This window comes from Saccopteryx bilineata, chromosome 2 (assembly GCF_036850765.1).
Source record: "Saccopteryx bilineata isolate mSacBil1 chromosome 2, mSacBil1_pri_phased_curated, whole genome shotgun sequence".
NCBI lineage: Eukaryota > Metazoa > Chordata > Mammalia > Chiroptera > Emballonuridae > Saccopteryx > Saccopteryx bilineata.
Genome location: NC_089491.1, coordinates 239026180 through 239042148, shown reverse-complemented (window position 1 = coordinate 239042148; position 15969 = coordinate 239026180). Strand labels below are relative to the sequence as shown.

Genomic DNA, 15969 nt, shown 5'->3' with positions numbered 1-15969 from the left:
TTTGGTGAATTCCTCATCACCCGCTTGCTTGGCATAGGAGAGAGGTAGAAACAGAAAAAATGTTTGGTTTTTACTGGCTTTATTTCTTTTAGCATTCCTTCCTAATCAAAATAAGGGCCTGGCCTCAGTGTGTGGAGATCTGAACTTGTAGCTGGAACTGTTCTTTCATTGGTTAACCTCTTGAAAGGTAGGAAGGGAAGGTCTGAAATAGGAGAAGTTTTAGAAAATCTGTCAGATTAGTTTTAGCTAGTGATACGAAAAATATTAGGATATTCTTAGTGTTTCAGGGTTATGGATTTTAGTAGAAATAGAAAAAAAGAAACATGGTAAAATGAGCCTCTCAAGGCATTAGCAGTTTAGAAATATTTCTGAGTTACCGAATTCTGTGAAACAAAATCTAGAATAGCTTTTCCTTTTAAACTTTAGTCTCTTTTCCTTCTGTTTAGCCCTGTTCAGAGCCACCTTCCATATCAAAAATATTTCTGTGTCTCAATGGTCTTGGTATATGACTTGTTCTTTTTTTTTTTTTTTTTTTTTTTGCTTCTTTTAGCTATATTCCTTTTTACTGTATGCTCATTGAAGTAAAAAAAGAGAGACTTTGGGTCTATTTTCTTTGAGGAGTATGCTGTTTAGCAGTGTTGGTGGCTCTGAATTTTATCTAGTTTCTAGAAGCATTTGCCTTAGCAACAGTTACAGACAGTTTTCTGTGTGGAGGAAACTATTTGCAAGGCAGAGTGCCTTCAGCACCAGGCTTTTGCTGATGTGTGTTCCTGTGGTTCTCAGCTCTGCTGCTAGAACGTTTATTCCAGAGTTGCTTAAGTAATTTTATTTATTGGTTAATTTTGGGGGAGTATTTTTGATTAATTATTCAACTATAACAATAGTGTTTTATTGTATTAGAATAGATATTGGAAGTTGCTATTAGCACATGAAAGTAGTAGGAATTTATTTAAAAATGGATGGTTTAAATGGACAATTTTAACAAATGTTTGACTTACGTTTCAGGAATTATTAAAGTATATAAATAAGGGTGAAATTACTTGTGTTCTAAATTATTATACTGTGTATTATTTATCCTAGTAGATACAGGTGTGGGCAAAAATAGGTTTATAGTTGTATTTGGAACAGTTTATTCTTGTATCATTATTAATTATTGTTCTATTTTCCATGTGAACAACTATAAATCTGCTTTTGCCCAGTCCTGTATATTTCAGGCCCTTTTCTATTTTAAAATAAATTTTGTAACAGATTTCTTACTTATGTATATTGTTCTATTTTAAGAAAGAACTTTAAGATATATAATTCTGTATAAAAACCCATACTAAATATTTATTTTTATTATGTATGATTTAAAATAGAGAAAGACAGCAAGGGTGAGAAAAATCCCAAAAAACAAAGCCAACAAAGCTTTATAAAATTATATTATAAGAAGTATGATAAAAAAAAAAAGTAGTATGATAATTATGAGAAGAAATCGAAAGACCATTACTGCCAAGAGATGTCTTTGTGTTTGGCTAGAATTAATATTCATTTATGCCCAGGTAAATAAATTATTGTATTTCACAATAAAAAATTAATAATTTATGGTTGAAGCATAAATGAAATATGATGGTTAAGTAATGCACATGCAGGCCTCAGCTATAAGAGTTCAGTGTAGTTGTTGCAGCCCATGTCATTGAAGAAATTGGAACAAAAGTTTGTAACTACCATGGAACTGAGTATAAAGATGCCAGTGACCTTTGAACTTCTGTGGCTGTATATCTGAACAAGGAATTGTTTGAGGGTGGGAAAAACTGCCAGAAGACTTGGGATATGCTTTCTCCTGAATTGTTGATTGACCCTACTCCAGGAAAACAAAAAAAGGAAAACCCCAAAACACAAAAAGCTTAATTGGGAGAAATTGTTATTAGTCTCAGAAGAATCTTGTATATACTAAGCTAAATCTTATTAGATATTCATATTCTAAAGGGATAGTTTTTATAAAAATATTGTCTCCATGTTAATTATTGCTGTTTCATGCATTGACAAGGCTGGTAGATGCTTGTGGTTTTTCTCTCTGCAGTTCTGTTATCTTTTTTAAAACTATCCTCCAGTTCTGCTGCTTGAAAAGTTTTTCTGTATCTAGGTCACACTAATTCCCTAGCTTTCTTTTACATTGTTTAGAGGTGGGGTATTATTCAGAGAGTAAAACCCATAAATATTTGTCAAATGAATTAGTGAGTTAATAAATCCACAGGAAAAGTGTTGGTTTTCTTTTCTGTGTGTGTGTGAGAAGGTAGGAATAACAGCATTTACAGTAATTTTTTTCCCCTTTCTCCTAAGATGGTTAATAAAAATCTTATACCATCTCTCAGTGTGAGAATTCTATAAACATAGATACAGAAGAGCTCTTTTGCAGATATAACGCAGCTCAGTGTTGAGTTTACTTTTGGTTGCACTAGCCATTGTTCAAACTGGACTTAGATAACAAGGTTTTATTTTAAATCTGTTGTCCTTGGAAAGGCTGAAGAATCAATACTACTATTACCATTTTGGGAGAAAAGCTTGTTCTGGCTTGTATTGTTGCATTATTCGTATGATTAATTATTGCATAGTTACATATGACTAATAAAGCAAGATATTTATATTTGAAGTTAATGCACTGATTAACCATTAAATAGTGCATGTGCTTTATTTAAAAATGCATTTATTTTCATATACTTTTAGGTAGTTTTGATCAGTGGTCATCTCATAATTTGGTTTGTAGGTTATGATACATTGCAAAGACCTGAGATCATATTGCTCTTTTTTATTTTTTAAGCTAGAAGGAGAGAGAGGGAGAGAGAGACAGACAGACAGGAAGGGAGAGATGACAAGCATCAATTCTTCATTGCAGCACCTTAGTTGTTCATTGATTACTTTATCATATGTGCCTTGACTGGCGACTCCAGCCAAGCCAGTGACCCCTACTCAAGCCAACAACTTTGAGCTCAAGCCAGTGACTATGGGATCATGTCTGTGATCCCACTCTCAAGCTGGCGACCCTGCACTCAAGCCGGATGAGCTCGTGTTCAAGCCAGCAACCTCGGGGCTTTGAACCTGGGTCCTCAGTGTACCAAGCCAATGCTCTATCCACTGCTCCACCACCTAGTCAGGTTGAGATCATATTGCTTAACTGGAGTTACTGGGATTGAGTCTGTGATGATTTAGGAGCTGCTTCTTTCTGAATGATAAGAGGTAAGGTGTGAAAATTAGTATGGTAGTTATGATGAGAGAAATGACTGACTTTTTGCTAACTTCTTTTTCTTTCTTATTCATAAGATTTTATTCATTGATTTTACAGAGTTGGGGGAGGGAATGAAAAGTTGGTGCTTCACTCTAGCTTTCATTGGTTGCTTGTCATATGTGGTTTGACCAGGAATCCTAAGATTTCGAACCAGTGACCTCAGGGCACTCTCTATCCACTCTGCCATCACAGGCCAGGCATTAGTAACTTTTCTAAATATGTTTATATATACTGTATATTAAAATACTGATTTACCAGAAATTTAACATGAATTCTTTTTTTTTTTTTCTGAGAGAAAGAGGGGTAGGGAGGAGTGGGAAACATCAACCTGTAGTAGTTGCTTCCTGTACGTGCCTTGACCCGGCAAGCCCAGGGTTTCGAACCAATGATTTCAGCATCCAGGCCAACACTTTATCCACTGCATCACCACAGGTCAGGCTTAACATAAATTCATAAGTAATTGATAGCTTTATTTATCATACTTACATGAAAAATTACTTTGGAAGTTTAGCTTTGAGTCTTTTTTTTTTTGTTTGTATTTCTATAAGTTTCTTAGGAAAAATGTCAAACACATACAGAAGTGTCTAGTGTATTGAACTTTGTGTACCCACCACCCACTTTCAACATTATCAGTGCATGGTCAGTCTTGTTTCATTGATCTTTCAAATTTTTAAAGCAAATTACAGATTGCTTCCCATTTCTTCTGCAAATCCTTCAGTATGTATCTCTGAAAGATAAGCACTCTATGATTATCACAAAAAAATTAACAGTGATTTCTAAATATCACCAAATATGGGTTCTGCATATATTTTGAAGGTAAAGCCCACAGGACTTTCTAATAAAATTATATGGAGCACAAGAAAAGGAGATGAATCAAGGACACGTCCAAAATGTTTGGCCTGAGTAACTGGTGAGGTGGAATTTGCCATGACATGAGATGAGGAAGATGAGATAGAATCGGTCACGGGCCAGTGTGTTGGATATCACTTTCTCGGCATCCCAGACCGACGCTCTATCCACTGCGCCACCGCCTGGTCAGGCAGGATATCACTTTCTATAACATCTGGTTTAGCAGCAAGAACACAGGATTTTGATATTACACAATCAAGGTGGCTCTTGTGAACTATGAAGCACTACACAAGTCCTAGATGTTTGTATTCTCGTTCTCACTTGACTGGAGCATGAGGTCAGCCCTCTGATGGCACAGAGGGAAGTAAACCAAACTCCAGAAATTCTGTTTGCTTCAGTTTCATTATGGGATCATTTATCTGCTTCCCTGTTGAGATGATAAGGGTCACTTTAGCTGTAAGATTTTATGAATCAAAGGGGAAGCCTTGGAAAGCCCTACAAAGACATAGCTATTTTATTTGGAAACTTGTAGCTTATTCTGATGATATAGGGTGCTTTGGCTGAGTCATCAATAATCTGGTGTCAGGATGAAAATCTTCCTCACATTGGGGTTAGTTGCTAATAACATTTCTGTGCTAGTTTAAAAACAAAGTAGATATAAAATATTTGTTTGTTTTTTAATCCTGGTGATGTAGAAAAATTCAGGAGACTGCACCCAAACACACTCAATTTCCCAGTTGTGCGAGATGGCTGGCCAGTTAGTATCTAGGAAATTAGTATTAGGAAGTAGTATGTGGAACGAACCAACTTGGAGTACTCTCATTCCTATGCACTTGTTTTCTCAGCTAAAATTCAAATTATTTCCATCACCTGCTGATCTGAGGCTTAGAACAAACCAAGAGGGAAGGAAAGTGCAGCCATGGTGGGTGTGAGTGGGTCACAGCCAGAGAATCCACCAGGATTCCCCTCCCTGGCCTTTGAGACTCTCACCTGCCTGTTTCTCAAGGGGCCCCAGATTACTTCTGACCTGGAGCCTCATCAGAACTGCCTATCTGGATAAAATTCCCCTCTTGGCAAGAAAACCACACTGAAGCAACATGTGCCTGCAGGGCAACTTTTGCACCCCTCTCCAACCAGATTTGCCTGGACACAATTCCTGCAGAATTGCCTTATTTGTAGGGCAGTACTGTATCTGTAGGGCGGTACTTAACACGACAATTTTGTTCCCCAAGTTGGGGGATCTGGTGATGGTCTGGAATCACTTTTGATTACAACTGGGCAGGAGGGCATGCTATAACCTCTAGTTGGGTAGAAGCCAGGGATGCTGTTCAACATCCCACAATACACAGGACAGCCACCAAGTTATCTGGCTCAGTAGTGTGAAGGTTGAGAAGCCTTGCTATAGGAGGCAAAGGTGGTTTTAGTTTTTATCAAGACAAGCTTTATAGAGTTATGGAAATAAGAGAGCTGGTTGAGATAGCAAAAGGCAGGATAGTTCTTAGAAGAGGCCCTGGACTTGAGATGAACAGGTACAGCACCTGTCACCTTGCAATAAGAGTCACCTCCTCTTGAGATTGGCAGGCAAGCCTGACCTGACACTCCAGTCAGTGAAGCAGGAAAAAGTTGATTTTCCACATGTTTTCTGTTCTGCAGAGTCCTCTGAGGTTGGAGTTGAGGATTGCAGAGGCAAGACCAGAGATAAAGGAGGGCAATGATTTTCTTTTAAAGCCAAGAGAACTTAACAGGGTAGATGACTTCTTGGGAAAATCAAGGGTGCTTGATACTCTGGGGCTCCTGGTCCTTCTTTGCCAAGTTTGCTACATTTTTTCTCCTACCACCACCCAAGCCCACCTGCTTTATATGATATGTTATATAGTAGAATAACAGGAAACTAAATTAAACAAAACCCCCACCCCCATACCAAAAAGGCAATTAATTATGCTGTATTATCTTTGAGTTCAAAGACTTCCAGTCATGCCACCTAGAGCTCATTTCACCCACTGCTCTGTTTGGCTGCCAGTCTCGTCTCTCTCTTCAGCAATGGTGAAGCGGATACCCTTTCCACGGGGAAGGGAAATCCATGGTTTTGTTTGCCAGTAACAAAAATGTTGGAGAGCTAGGTGGCAAAGCTGTTATCATTGTCATCTTGCACATGAACTATGTCAAATGAACCAGGGTGTCTCTCTCTCTTGGTGATCACACCAATTCTTGCCAGGTTAGCACTTCTGGTCACCATACCCAGGTTACCAGCATCGAACTCGATGAAATCAGTGATCTTGCAGTCTCCAATCTGAAGAGTGTCGTTCACTTTGAAGAGGTGCGAGCGTCTGGGTGACCAGATGAGGGATCCCTTTTGTGCCCAGAGAGATGTTCCTCACTTTGCACAACTTGTACTTGGTCTCCTCAGGTGTGATATGATGAACAGCAAAGCGACCCTTGGTGTCATAGATCAGATGGAAATTCTCTCCGGTCTGTCAATGCTGGTGACCTCCATGAAACCAGCAGGGTAGGCTGTAGCTGTTCAGACCGTGGCATGGATCTTAATAAACCTCTGCATGCAGATCTCCTTTCTTCACTTCTCCTGTCAGGGCGTACTTGAGTCTGTCCCTTAGGAAAATGACGAGAAGGAGACATTCTCCCAGCTTGTGGGGACTGGTAGATGGCCAAGGAGCAAACACACTGGTTAGTTTATCCAGCGTCCAGTGCTTTGGAGCTGCTATTCTTGGGACCATGAGCCATGGCTGCACTAGGCACAGAAAGAGGCTAGCTTTGAGTCTTGAATTATCAGCTACCCTGATGAAATACATATAACGATTTGCTAACAGAAGTTGCAGATTAATTTTAGGCCTGTCTTAAAGTGGCTCTGATGAGGAGGGCCTCCAGGTGTCTGTGATCCTCAGTGGAGAAGGGAATGTAGCCTGGAGGGGACACTAGCCACGAAGGGAAACATCTGGCTGTCAGGGAAGATGGCTGAGAGTGAGAGGTGGGAGCTGGGTAGAGATAAAACGGACAGGTAGTTACCAGCAACTACAGGTGAGCAGTCAGATCCTGATCTAAAGGAAACAAGAGAATAGAAGCAAAACTAGCAACTGCAGGCACCCAAGGACCTTTATTGGGTAGAGGAGACAGTCCTGATGTGTTTCAGAGATTAAAAAGATCAACTTCCTTGGGTTAATTGATATATATATTGATATATATACATGTATATCTGTACACACACATATCTTTCGATTTTAGCGTTGGTTTAGTTTCAAGTCTTCTTTGTGACATGTATTGAACTTTGATTTCAATGTGATGGTTATTTAAGAGAGAACAAGTAAACCTTTGCATAAAATAGAGAATATATTTGATGTAATTCTATAAAATTGCCATTTAGTATTTAGTGAATTGACTATTCCCTTTTAAAAATTTTTCATGAAATATGTTGTTTCTATTTTAGACAAAATCGATTTTTTTGAAATGCACTCCATTTTTTAAATGGGTGGTTTCTGCAAGGAAAAGATACAGAGGAAGACTGCAGAGTAGGGGAAACACTGGCTAGCTACAGCCTTATTCACACCTATTACACTCGACAGGGAAAGTTTGCGTTCTGATAACTATTTCAGCGGAAAAGGGCCACATTACTTGATTTTATAAAGTGGCAAGTTATATAGTAATAAATGAAAAATAAAAATGAAATAAAACAAAAAATAACTTGGATTAATGGTGAATAATGCTTTAGGTCAGAAAAGGGCAGACTAAACTACAGAACTATGATGCTAAAATATAGTAGTTGAAACAATGAAACAGTACTGATTCATTGTTTATTATGAAAACATTTGTCAGGAGATAATCACTCTGTTTATAAGAAGTTCTCTTTTTAATTTATTCATTATTAACTTACTACATCTAAAAACTGAGTATTTTAGAAACCTTAATTCAGCTTTTTTGTAATTTTATGTATAAACTACTAAAGTTAAAATATGAAAGGGAAGCAATCTGAGCATTGATCTGGGGCTGCTAGCTGAAGAGGTGGTGCTCTAACTGGCTGTTTAACCTGCTGGGGGCTGTGTTTCTTCCTGTGGTAAATAGTGCGGCAAATACTGTGGAAAACAGTTGCCAGAATTGTACCACAGAAAATTGCTTTTAGTGCCATGAACCACAAACTTGAAGTTGCTAGATTAAAAAAAAAAAAAAAAATCAGTTGCCCTGACTGGATAGCTCAGTTGTAGGGCATTGCTCCGAAGCACAGAGGTTGCTGGTTTGATCCCTGGTCAGGGCACATACAGGAACAGATCAGTGTTCCTGTCTCCTCTCTCTAAAATCAATAAATTAAGAAAAATATACATCATTAGGAAACTTCTAATAGCTGTGACAGAGATTCCTAATTGTCTACCTAATATCCCTTTATCCTCTTTCCTGTCTAATATAATGTTCTATTGTTTTAGAAGCGGAAGTGTGCCTAGCTAAAACAAAAACAAAAAACTAAGCATTTTTTAGCCCCTTTTCCAGTGGAGTAGCCAAGTGACAGTCCTGGCCAATGAGAGGTAGGCAGGAATTTCTGGATGAAGTTTTTGGGAGAGCTCTTTTATCCATTTCTTTTTCCTCCTGCCTAGAAATTAGACATAATGAGTAGACTGAACCAGTAATCTAGAGACCTTAAGAGAAAAGCCAAGAGATTTACACAGATATGAGCCCATATATTCCTGCGCTGTGAGCAAGTGCCTTTGTCTGAAGATCTGTTTTGCTACCTTGTTTAAGCCACTCTAGTTTAGACTTCCTGTTAAATGCATCACAATATTATCCCTAACTGATACAGTACTTTACATGCCCATTATGACATACTTTCAGGAGATTTGGAATCTTCTGATAATTTAACAAGGGATTTTACCTAACTTGAAATTCAGAAGACCTGGGGAATTTTGGAATTACTTCTTTTATATGTGATTGGACCAGCTGGATGTACAGCTGGATGGATGTTGGTCACTGCTGAACATCTGAAGGGAATACAGGCATGTTCGTAAATAGTGTGCATTTCCCGCTGTTGTTTCAGCCTCTCTTTAATTTCAAGTCCCTGGATACATCTGGTTACATAATCTATACTGAAACAATTAGAGCTCCTTAATGGAGGAGATTTCAGGTAGTTATAGCACATTTAGAGTCATTTGCATTGGTTAAGGACAGGAATCTGACTGATGACCTGATCTCTTTCATACCAAAGTTAGCTATGGAGATTTTCTTTTTTGACACATACTCATGTACATCTCTGTGACCTTGCACAAACTGAGCGTATATATGTAACCAACATCTGGTCAAGAAGTAAATACAGTCCTCTGTTGCCCTTGTGTATTATTAGTGTCCAAACAGCATAGATTAGTTTTTGCCTGTATTTCTATTTTATAATATATACATAAAATTGTATAGAAGGAAGTCTTTTGTGTCTGCTTTCTTTTGATTAGCATTTTCTGATATTTATCCATATTGTTATATAGTATAATTACAGATCATTCCTTCTCATTGCTGTATAGCAGTCCATTGTGTGAGTGACTATCCCATCTTTTTTTTTAATTTATTAAATTTAATGCAGTGATATTGATAAATCAGGGTACATATGTTGAGAGAAAACATCTCTAGATTATTTTGACATTTGATTGTGCTGTATACCCCTCCCCCAAAGTTAAATTGTCTTCTGTCACCTTCTATCTGGTTTTCTTTGTGCCCCTCCCCTCCCAGTGACTATCCCATCTTATTTATCTCATCTGCTACTGGTGGGCATTTGTGTTGTCAGTTTTACAATTTTTTATTTTTATTTAGCGCATGAGGGAGAGACAGAGACAGAAAGGGAGAGAGATGAGAAGTATCAACTCGTAGTTCTCTCTCTTTAGTTGTTCTTCAATTACTTCTTATACATTCCTTGATGGAGGAGGGGTGCGCCAGCCAAGCCAGGGACCCCTTGCTCAAGTCAGTGACGCTGTGCTCAAGTCAGCGACCTTGGGCTTCAAGCCAGTGACCGTTGGGCTCAAGCCAGTAACCATGGGACTATGTCGATGATCCCATGTTCAAGCTGGTGACCCCATGCTCAACCTGGTGATCCTGTGCTCAAGCCTGTGACCTCGGGGTACAACAGTGATTAGAGATTTATATAACTTACAAAGTGATCATTGTACAGTTTTGAGTTATGAATGCTGCTGCTATGAACATTCTAGTACATATCTTTTTGTTAGCATATGTAAGTTTTCTGTTGGGAATATATCTTGTAGTGGAATTGCTGAGTCTTAGGGTATCAGCACTATAAGAGAGTTTTAGCTCCTTTGTACTCTCACTAGCACCTTATGTAATTATTTTTAACCTACTCATTCTGGTGGGTGTGTGTTTTGTGAAGTGACTGCTCAAGGCTTTTGCCCATTTTTTTTTATTGAGTTCTATGCTTTTTCTCCTGTTTTTGGGAGTCCTTTGTCAGATATTTGTATTGTGAATATCTTCTATTGCGTAAATTATTCTTTCACTCTTTTAATTGTTTTTTGAAGAATAGGTCTCATTTAATTTATTAGCTTTTCCTTATGGTTAATTTTTGAGTACTGTTAAAAATTTTTTTTGCCTATTTCATTCCAACATCACAAAGATGATGCTCTCTATATATTATATATTTTTAATGAAAGCTTTATTGTTTTACCTTTTATATCTGATTATTTTACCTTTTATATTTAGATTTGCCTTCCCATCTAGGATATAGGAGGTGTCACAATACATTTTTTTTTTTTTGTATTTTTCTGAAGTGAGAAGCGGGGAGGCAGAGAGACAGACTCCCACATGCGCCTGACCAGGATCCACCCAGCATGCCCACTAGGGGGCGATGCTCAGCCCATTTGTGGCGTTGCTGTTGTATCCGGAGTCATTCTAGCTCCTGAGGTGGAGGCCATGGAGCCATCCTCAGTGCCTGGGCCAACTTTGCTCCAGTGGAACCTTGGCTGTGGCAGGGGAAGAGAGAGATAGAAAGTAGAGAGGGAAAGGTAGAGAAGCAGATGGGCGCTTCTCCTGTGTGCCTTGGCCAGGAATTGAACCTGGGACTTCCACATGCTGGGCTGACGTTCTACTGCTGAGCTAGCTGGCCAATGCCTACATTTTTTAAATACGGACATTTAGTTGAGTCACCACCCATTTATTAAAAAGATTATCCTTTACCCCACTACACTGCAGTGTCAGCTTTGTTGTAAATCAGGTAACCAAATACAGAATGTGTGGGTTGTTTGTGCACTGTCTTTTGTTCTGTTCTATAAGTTTTTCTTCTCTTTTGTAAATGCCATACTGTCTTTTTCTTTTTTTAAAGATTTTATTTATTGATTTTACACAGAGAAGAGGTGGGGCGAGGAACAAGAAGTATCAATTCCTAGTTGCTTCACTTTAGTTGTTCATTGATTGCTTATTGTATGTGCCTTGACTGGGCAAGGCCAGAGTTTCGGACCAGTGACCTTAGCATTCCAGGTCAATGCTCGATCCATTGGGCCACCACAGGCCAGGCCATACTGTCCATATAGCTTTTTATTTTAAATAGAGACAGAGAGTCAGAGGGATAGATAGGGACAGACAGACAGGAACGGAGATGAGAAGCATCAATCATCAGTTTTTCGTTGTGACACCTTAGTTGTTCATTGATTGTTTTCTCATATGTGCCTTGACCGTGGGCCTTCAGCAGACCAAGTAACCCCTTGCTCGAGCCAGCGACCTTGAGTCCAAGCTGGTGAGCTTTGCTCAAACCAGATGAGCCCGCACTCAAGCCAGCAAACTCGGGGTCTTGAACCTGGGTCCTCCGCATCCCAGCCTGACGCTCTATCCACTGCACCACCACCTGGTCAGGCTCCATATAGCTATATAACAGATTTTATTAACTGTTAGTTTTAAGTTCTCCAACTTTGTTCTTTAAGATGATTGGCTAAATGGAGTTAATATTTATTTTGTATAGCTTCTAACTTCTATCAAGAGAATTTAGGTAGGACCTCTAACCTCATAATGGATTTTCACTTTTTTTTTTGTATTTTTCTGAAGCTGGAAACGGGGAGAGACAGTCAGACAGACTCCCACATGCGCCCGACCGGGATCCACCCAGCACGCCCACCAGGGGCGATGCTCTGCCCACCAGGGGGCGATGCTCCGGGGCGTTGCTCTGCCGTGACCAGAGCCACTCTAGCGCCTGGGGCAGAGGCCAGGGAGCCATCCCCAGCGCCCAGGGCATCTTTGCTCCAGTGGAGCCTTGGCTGCGGGAGGGGAAGAGAGAGACAGAGAGGAAGGAAAGGGGGGGTGGAGAAGCAAATGGGCGCTTCTCCTATGTGCCCTGGCCGGGAATCGAACCCGGGTCCCCCGCACGCCAGGCCTATGCTCTACCGCTGAGCCAACCGGCCAGGGCCGATTTTTACATTTATTGAGTAAACAAAATAATTTCTTGGTGCACACACAATGCATCACATTTAAAAATTATTGCTCAGTTCTAGCATAAATCACTGCAGTGTGTGCAGTAATCAAATATTTAGTTTAAATGTGTGTGTTTAACTGCAACTGATGCCTAATTTTCTCATTTGTAAGTAATCAGCTGTTTTGTTTATTATGACCAGCTCTGTAGAAGCCATGTTTGGAAATTAGTTTGCTTCAAAAGGATAAAACAGGAATAGTGAAATAAAAATAAGTCGACCCATCTGGAAAAATGAATCATCTGTGCATGACATGTGAAGGCGATGATCTTTGTTAGTAACAGCGTGATAGTGTCAATTGGAATAAATTTCTCCCAGTATCCTGCCTTTTCTCTTCCATTTCATGTTTATTCACTTGAAATCATGAGGTTTCAAAGTAAAATAATTATTTTTCTTCAAAAGTGATTATTCATGACTTATTGTCTTTGGGGAGTGGGAACTAGGAGCGAGGAAGGGAAGTAGGATTGTGTTCCAAATTCCCATGTGACACATGTATGTTATTATCCATGGTGTGTTATTTAAAATTGAGACTATATTGAAAAGTTGAAAATATGATCACTACAGTGATTTTGGGCAAACTTTTTTCTAGTTTTTTAAGTAGGGGGCCTAATGCTTATAGCATGTGGGCTGCATGAATTCCCCTCCCCCCTTTCAGTTAATAATTGGTGAGTTACAAGGGTTCATGTTTGATTTACAATTGGAACTAATTATAAGACTCTAAATATACCTATTTGATTTTTTTTCTTTTTTATCGAGAGAGAGAGAGAGAGAGAGAGAGAGAGAGAGAGAAAGAGACAGACAGGGACAGACAGGAAGGGAAAGAGATAAGAAGTGTTAATTCTTTGTTGAGGCACCTTAGTTATTCACTGATTGCTTTCTCATATGTGCTTTGGGGGGCTCCAGCTTAGCCAGTGACCCCTTGTTCAAGCCAGCGGCCTTGGGCTCAAGCTAGCGACCATGGGGTCATGTCTATGATTCCATGCTCAAGTCAGCGACCCCATACTAAAGCTGGTCAGCCTGTGCTCAAGTTGGATGAGCCTATGATCCCAGCGTTTTCAACCCGGGTTCTTTGTGTCTCAGGCTGACACTGTTGATAGTGCAGTACCACTGCCTGGTCAAGCTACCTACTTAATTTTTTAAAAAAGATTTTATTTATTTTAGAGAAGAAAGAGATAGAGAGGTGGGGTGGCAGGGAGGAGTGGGAAGCATCAACTCGTTGCTTCTTGACCAGGCGAGCCTGGGGTTCCAAACAAGTGACCTCAGTATTCCAGGTCAATGCTCTATCCACTGCATCACCACAGGTCAGGCTAATTTTTTTAAAATTGATTTTTAATTTTTTTTCTGTGTGACAGAGACAGAGAGAGAGAGACAGAGAGAGGGACAGATAGGGACAGATAGATAGGAAGGGAGAAAGATGAGAAGCATCACTTCTTCGTTGCGGCTCCTTAGTTTCCTTAGTTGTTCATCGATTGCTTTCTCATATGTGTCCTGACCGGGGGGCTACAGCAGAGTGAGCGACCCCTTGCTCAAGCCAGTGACCTTGGACTCAAGCCAGCAACCTTGGGCTCAAGCCAGCAACCTTGGGGGCATGTCTGTGATCCCACACTCAAGCCAGCGACTCTGCACTCTAGTCGGCGACCTTGGAGTTTCGAACCTGGGTTCTCTGTGTCTCAGTCTGATGCTGTATCCACTGTGTCACTGTCTGGTTAGGCTAAAATTGACTTTTAGAGAGAGGGGAAGAAGGAGAGAGACAGACAGACATCTATTTGTTGTTCCACTTATTCATGCCATCATTTGTTGATTCCTGTTTGTGCCCTGACTGGGGGTCAAACTTGCAGTCATCAGGTGTTGGGATAACTCTCTAATCAACTGAGCTACCTGATCAAGGCCTACATTTAATTGATTTTAATGACAAAATTACCATTTCATTGAAACTTTAATGTGAATTTGAACAGTTAAAAATTGCATAATTATGTCCTGTTTGAGTTTGAATAACTTGCCAACTCAAATTGGCTGTGATGTCTGAAAGTAGCCCCTTTATACCAATGTATGATGGGCAGTAATTCTCCTATTTTAGTGGGTCAGGTACATATTTTTGCTTAAAGATCTCAGTGGAAGCATTTATTTAACAGTTATTTATTGAGTACATATTGTTTTTTCAGATACTGGGAATATAAGGATGAGCAAAATAGATGAGATTCCTTCTATCATAAAACTTTCCAACTAGAGTTGTATGCCTCAGGCTTATAATTTGGTATATTTGCATACTGGTAACAATAAATATATTTTCCCCAGCTTTATTGAATTATAATTGACATATACCATTTGTAAGTTTGAGGTGTATAATGTGATGATTTGATACACTATTTTATATTACGGAATGTTTACCACATATAGTTAGTTCACCTGTCATAATTACAACTTTTGTTTGTTGCTGTTATGGTAAGAATATTCAAGATCTACTTTTTAGCACCTTATAAGTATACAATACAGTATTGTTAACTATAGCCACCATGCTGTATCTTAGATACCCAGAATTTATACATCTTATAAGTGGATGTGTACACCTTTTGATCAGCATATCCTCATTTCCCCAACTCTGAGCCCCTGGCAATCACCAATCTACTCTTTGTTTCTATGAGTAAATATTTTTGATTGCCTTATGAGGATTTAGGCTTTCTACTCCAGTTAAGTGTAATGTTTCTAGTCCAATGTGTTAATGTCAGATTTTCACATACTGGCTGTTTGCAGTCTCTGTGCAGAGCATATTCTGTCAGAGAGTATTAGGGCTCTGTTTCATCTGTTTTCATGTGCTCGTAGGAAAGCACATCCAAAACAAACGTGCACTGCATGTTCCTTATATATTCCATTTCTCTCTGCTGCTTTTTTTTTTTTTTTTTTTTTTTTTTTTTGCTTGGATTGGAAAATAACGAGAATACATACACCTACCTATCAATACACTAGGGCCATGTTTGGAAACACAGAGCATGTCCTTATTTATAGATGTGATCTGTCTGCTTATATCTGTAAATTCCTGTTTAAGAAGCAAAGCAAGGTAGTGAACAGGGAGAGGGAAGAGCTTTATCTGACAAAATGTAGATGATGACTCCCGTAGGTGTCTAGGAGAAGGGCAAGATGAGGACCAGTTTTCTACAAAGGTAAGCTTGTTGCCTCTGCCTTCCATTGCACTTTGTTTCCCTCTCTGCTGATCTCCTCTGCATTCTTAATTTACTCGCTCTCCAGACCCTTCCCCCAAAGCACATCTGGGCTTATTTTATCTGTGTAGTTCTACTTTTACTCCTTTCAAACCAGTGTCAAATGTGTCTGCCTTTCTCCACACCCGCTGCTTCTACCCTCGTTCTGACAGGTGTTCTCTTCTCCAGTTCCTGCAGCAGCCTCCTTGTTGCTCTCCCA

The 15969-nt window shown here is 39.4% G+C and overlaps 1 protein-coding gene and 1 pseudogene across 2 annotated transcripts in view; one reads left to right on the top strand and one right to left on the bottom strand.

Annotated features, from left to right (window-relative positions):
• The window catches only part of ARHGAP32 (Rho GTPase activating protein 32), a 394792-nt gene that overhangs the window by 32636 nt on the left and 346187 nt on the right, over nucleotides 1-15969 (top strand). The gene's annotated exons all lie outside the window — the stretch shown is intronic.
• On the bottom strand, nucleotides 6108-6846 carry LOC136322454 (small ribosomal subunit protein eS4, X isoform-like; annotated as a pseudogene).